The sequence below is a fragment of the Marmota flaviventris genome, chromosome 18 (assembly GCF_047511675.1).
Source record: "Marmota flaviventris isolate mMarFla1 chromosome 18, mMarFla1.hap1, whole genome shotgun sequence".
NCBI classification, from domain to species: Eukaryota; Metazoa; Chordata; class Mammalia; order Rodentia; family Sciuridae; genus Marmota; species Marmota flaviventris.
In genome coordinates, this window is record NC_092515.1 from 36,814,395 (window position 1) to 36,820,394 (window position 6,000).

Below are 6,000 nucleotides of genomic sequence, written 5' to 3' on the forward strand. Positions count from 1 at the left end.
TTTTAAAGAAACTGACTCCAGCAGGGAACCTAAGTAGGTTGAAATGTGGATACATTAAATCGGGGGAAAAAAAAAAGAAGAAAATCAGTTGCATAATGTAGCTATGGTTACCCAGAATTCTAAGTACCTTTCCTCCCACATCGATTTCCATCTTCAAGCCTTGCGTGACTGGAATGTTGAGCAGGATAGACTTTGTTTGTTGGGCATCTTCTGCCATCTGGTGGTCATTACTCTTCATCACAACTTGGGGAAAATCCTAGTTCAGAATCAAAAGGTTAAGATAAAGCCAAGCCTTGGCCAAAAGCAAGGTGCTAAGCAACTCAGTGAGACTCTGTCTCTAAATAAAATACAAAAACGGGCAGGGACATGGCTCAGTGGTTTCAGTGCCCCTGGTACCAAAGAAAAAAGGTTAAGATACTTTTCTTCAGAGGCTGGAAAGCAGTTCCAAGATTCACAGCTCTGTTGGTGAGAGGTGTGCAGGCAGGACCTCAGGAAGGAAGGCTGGTGTCATGAGCTGTGTAAACAGTGGTTTATGCACTTTCCTTGGGCCTATCTTTGTTTGAACTTTTAAGAAATTTTTAGGACATCCACTCTGCCTCCAACTTCCTACTGCTAAATCTCTTATTTGGAATGCATTTATAATTGGCGATCAAGTGCATTAGAACTTGCTTTGTGAGGACAGTTTTGAGAATTCCATAGTGTACTACTTGAAGATGTGGTCGGACACTTTCAGGATGCTTTACGTGGGGACATCTTACCTTAACGTGGGGTTTTCCAAATTTGTCTGATTATAAGAACCAGAAAAATGGGTTCAATAAGCCTCAGGTGGACCCTTCTGGCAGACTTAGGAACAAGACCATGGGGGCCTCTGTCTGGGGTGTTAGAGCTGTTGCTATGGAAACTGTGCTGGTTGACCTTGAGGATGATGAGTTTTCCTGAGACTCAGTTTCCAGGCTTGTGTCCCCTCCCTATCCATCTGGGCCCAGCTCAATTGGTTGCTCAGGGCTCAGTTCCACAACTGTTATTAAAATGAATACTATTTAATAGTGATAATGATGTTTGGAGAGGCCTGGAGGCAATTCAGGTGAGTGCAGCTAGAACTTTGTTCTGGTTTGAATGCAGCAGCCAGACTCATCAAGTTCATGTCGCCCCTGGGCTCCAAACCCATCTGCGGTTTGTCCCTTCTCTTGGAGTAGAAGTCAGAGTCCCTATCTTGGCCTTCAAGGGCCAATGACTCCCTGCCACAGGCCACAGTGGCCTCATCCTTTTCAAGATTACCCAAAGTGTTCTGCCTCAGGGCCTTTGCACTTGCCATCCCCAGTACCTGGGATGCTTGTCTGGCTGCCCCTCATCTCCCTCAAGTTGGCTCACCTTATCGCCTTGGCTTTAGTATTTTCCATCTGCCATCATCTAACCTTCTATATTTTTCTTTGGGGCTTCATCTCCTTCCCTTGACAAGACTCGTGCTTTTTCAGGGCAAGGATTTTTTTTTTTTAATGGGAGAAAAATCTTTCTTGCCGCAGATATTAAATAGCAGGGTGGAGACTTAAGAAACAAGGCAGGCAGATAGAAAAAACTTACAAAGGAAAGATGTCTCTGTGGAAACAAAGACATTATTTGAAGGGAACAATTTAAAAGGCATCTAGTTATGGAAAAAGATGCTTTATAATCATGCTTTAAAAACTTCAACTTTGGGGCTGGGGATGTGGCTCAAGTGGTAGCACGCTCTCCTGGCATGCGTGTGGCCTGGGTTCGATCCTTAGCACCACATACCAACAACGATGATGTGTCCGCCAAAAACTAAAAAATAAATATTAAAAAATTATCTCTCTCTCTCACTCACTTAAAAAAAAAAAGAACTTCAACCTTTTTGGTTTAGCACATGAAACAATATAGCAACCCCATATCTCGCTTTCATAGGCCTGACACAGTGTGGACTATATCTCCCTGGTCACCCTGTTGATTCAGTCGAGGAAGAAGCCAGATAAGCCAAGGACAGTTGTGATGTCACTGTCTTGGACTCCAGAACAGCCACACGGGAGAACAAGTGCTGGGGAATGACACTTAGACACTGCTGCGGCTCTAATGGAACAAGAACTTAACCTCCAGTGGTTCTGAGGTCAGGGCTGGATGTGGCGCCTGCAGGCCTGGGGTCAAGAACTGTCTCCACTGCTCCTTGGGCAATCCCTGGGAGCTGATCAATTATTTTGTTCTAGCTCAGTGCCCAAAACAGTGCCTGGCACACAGTAGGTGCTCAGAAAAAAGGATAAGTTAAAAAGAATCCTGCATTGCCAGTGAAATCTGGGCATGCCGGAGGTGGCAGGGGTGGTTAGGAGATCCCTGGGACACAGGAAGAGCCCCAGGTGGGGAAGGAAGGGTGCTGGGAAGGACCCCTCCTATTCTGGTTTTGGTACTGGGGATTGATCACAGGGGCACTCTATCACTGAGTCACATCCCCAGCCCTTGTTTACTTTTTATTTGAGATTGGGTCTGGATAACTCGCTGAGGCTGGCCTTGTACTTTTGATCCTCCTGCCTCGGCCTCCTGAGAACCTGGGATTTCAGGCGTGCGCTGCTGTGCCCGGCTCTCCTTTTCTGTTTTGAAGGACTCAGAACAGTATAAATGATTACTGATGCCCAGGGACAGGGGTGGCACAGGGGAATCTGGTGGGGGAACAGCACTGCACAGAGAGCCTGCCCTGGAGAAGTTCACTACCAAGTGCAGGGTGAGTACCTGCTCTCCGTCTATGTGGGCCAGCATGGTCTTTGCCTCCCATGGGGGTATCAGAGCATGCTGAGAAGGGAGGGGTCTGTGCTTAGAGAATGTGGGGGAGTACAGGAAACCTTGGGTGGGGCCTGCAGAAATGAACAGGATGCAACAGGGGTGGGGGATCATATTTGGGGACAATGACATTTAGTTTCTTTCTTTTTCTTCTCCCTTCCTTCCTTCCCCAACCCTGATTGCTAAAGTCTCATGGTAGAAATTTCGTAAATTATAGAAAAGAACTAAAATCATACTATCTAGAGATAGTCCTTGCTAACATTTTAGTGTGTATTCATGCAGGGTATTTTTGGCATTATTAATTTTTAACGGTGCATAATGCATGAAGATATTCTTCCTGTAAGACATTAAAACATCCTAGAGATGTCTCCACTCCTCTTAGGCAGCCAGCCCCTCTCCTGCTCCCTCTATTCCAGCTTTTGCCCCTAAGGTGATCAGTTCATTGGGCAACAAACATCCTTCCAAGCTGTTCTCTGCATATATAGTGATGTAGAAAGCTTTTTTATTAGATGGAACTATATTTCTTTAAAAAAAAACATTTTTTAGTTGTCAATGAATCTTTATTTAATGTATTTACTTGTGTATTTATATGTGGTGCTGAGGATTGAACCCAGCATCTCACACGTGCTAGGCAAGCGCTCCACCACTGAGCCACAACCCCAGGCCCAAAACTATATTTCAAATTCAACTTTGTGCCTGTATTTTTTCCCCCTCTCATGTAAGTAGTTTTTCTCTCTGCTTGCACATGTACCTGTAGAAAATATTTTATTTGGCAGATTTTTAAATTCCTTTGAGCTCTGCTGCTTACCTGGATGTGCAGCTTCTGTGATAGTGACTTAGGGTAAAGGGACTAAGGGTGCAGGCTCTGGAGATTGCTTACGGAGATTGGAACTCTGTGTGACCTGGGCAGTTACTTAGCCTGTCTGTGTTTCAGTCCTCTCCTTTGTAGAGGGGGGGGGGGGGCTCTCAATCGTTATGTCCTACTTCCTCAAAGAGCTGCCCTGAATTCAAAACATGGTACAAGTCGACTCTTAAAAACCAACCTGCCTCATGGAGTGAGGAAAATGAATGTCAGGTGGCCTGAGTTTGCTCATATTGACAGGATACTCCCAGGTTGAGTGGGTAAATAGTCAAGACCTAAGGCAGAGGCTGGACAGCAGGATCGACTGCAGCTGGGCTTCCAACCGCAGGATGCCCACCAGCCCTGTGGGCTTGGGCAAGTTTCTTAGTATCTCTTTTCTTGATCTATAAAATAGCTTAATGGTAGCACCTATTTTGTAGAGTGAGAATTATGTCAATGTGTCTAATGTGGAGTCCATGAACCTCTGTGTTAGCCATAAGTTTCCTTTTTAAAGGTGGCTCATATCTGCCAGGTGTGGTGTCCACACCTGTAATCCCAGCAGCTCTGGAGGCTGAGGCAGGAGGATCCCAAGTTCAAAGCCAGCTTCAGTAACTTAGTGAGATCCTAGGAGACTTAGCAAGACCCTGTCTCAAAGTAAGAAATAAAAACGGCTGATGATGCGGTTCAGTGGTTAACCACCCCTGGTACCAAAAATAAAAATAAAAAGCTAATATCTCAAAGAATTAATATAATACAGTCTTTTTAAAAAGCTGTATATGAACACAATCCCGCTTTTGTTCTTATGTGGTGCTAAGGATCGAACCCAGTGCCTCACAAGGGCTAGGCAAGCGCTCTACCACTGAGCTACAACTCCAGCCCTTAATATAATTCAGTCTTGAGAACTTTTTCTGCTAATCGACATTAAGGCTGTTTACTCAATTCCTTCACTTCTGCCTAGAAGTGAATCTGCTGGGATGGTGGGAATATGCATTTCAACTTCTCAGTATTTAAGAGATAGATTTATCACGTTGTGTATTTGGGTGAGCAGTTTTAGCCAGTTTTTTCACTTGACTACTTAGTGTAATTTCTCAATATACTAAGTAGTGTATGGAATTTTCTTCATCTATATATAATAGGTATACATATATATTTTTGAGACAGTCTTCTTGTGTTATTTAGGTTGGCCCAAACTGCTGGGTTCAAGCGATCCTCCTGCCTCATTCTTCCTCCTGAGTATCTGGAACTATAAGCACAGGCCACCATGCCTGGCTAATTGATCTGTCTTTTAATGAACATCTTATTATGCAAAATTTCAAACATATACAAAAGCAGAGAGACTATTCTAAGGAGCCCCCGTTGTTCCGCACCTGCCTCAACAAATCTTAACATCTGTCACACGTGTGTGACATAATCAGTGATGCGCTAATGCACATCATAAGCATGTGTGGGAATTAAGCCTATTTCTTATTGTCAGAAAATATATGAATATTTTGTCACTACAGCCACAGGATTCCAGTGTCCTGCCTTTAGTAACAGGACAGGAGGTTTCCGCCATTCTGCTTGAGGGTTTGCCCTCCTCCACACTTAGCCTGTCACGCCCTCAGCCACCTCCTTGTGGTAGGAAGTTGTCTTAGCTCCGGGATTCTCAGGTGCAGAGCCAGAGACAGGTGCCTGTGATCTATGGAAGGAAGGAGACCAGAATGCAGAAGGGCCAAAGGAACAAAGGCTGGGAAGGAGCAAGTCCCAGCCTGCAGTCCCAGCTCTTCCAGAGGCTGAGACAGGAGGAATACAAGTTCCAAGTCAGCCTGGGAAATTGGTGAGACTCTGCCTGAAAATAAAATTAAAAGGGCCAGGGGCACAGCTTGGGGTAGAACACCCCTGGGGGCTCAATCCCCAGTGCAGAAAAAAGAAACCTAAATAAATAATAAAGGAACCCCCAGCTGCACCCTGATCTCCCAGGTCTCTGGAACCAAACTCAGGCCTTGGGATTGTTTCTCTGTGAGACAAGGGACTTTGGTTCCATCTGTCAGTCACTGTCTGGTATGCTAGGAGGGGCAGAGTCCCAGGGTCAGGTGACAACCGCAGCCCTCTCAGCCGCTGAGGGACAGTGACAGCCTGGGGAAGGATCAGGGAGACCCACACGCCCACATCCTGCCTGGTGAGATCCTCACTAACACCCACATCTGAGGGAGGCTTCGAGAGAAGCATCTGTGAGGTGAAGGCAGAGCCTCAGAGCTCTTGTAAGATCTGGGGCAGGAGGCAGGAGGCAGGAAATGAATCTCTTTTCTTTTCATATCTTGCTGCAAAGCCCCCAAATGCCCAAGCTCAGGCTGCAGCTAGATGTGAAATGAGATGAGGGATGGGCCATATGAGAGCCC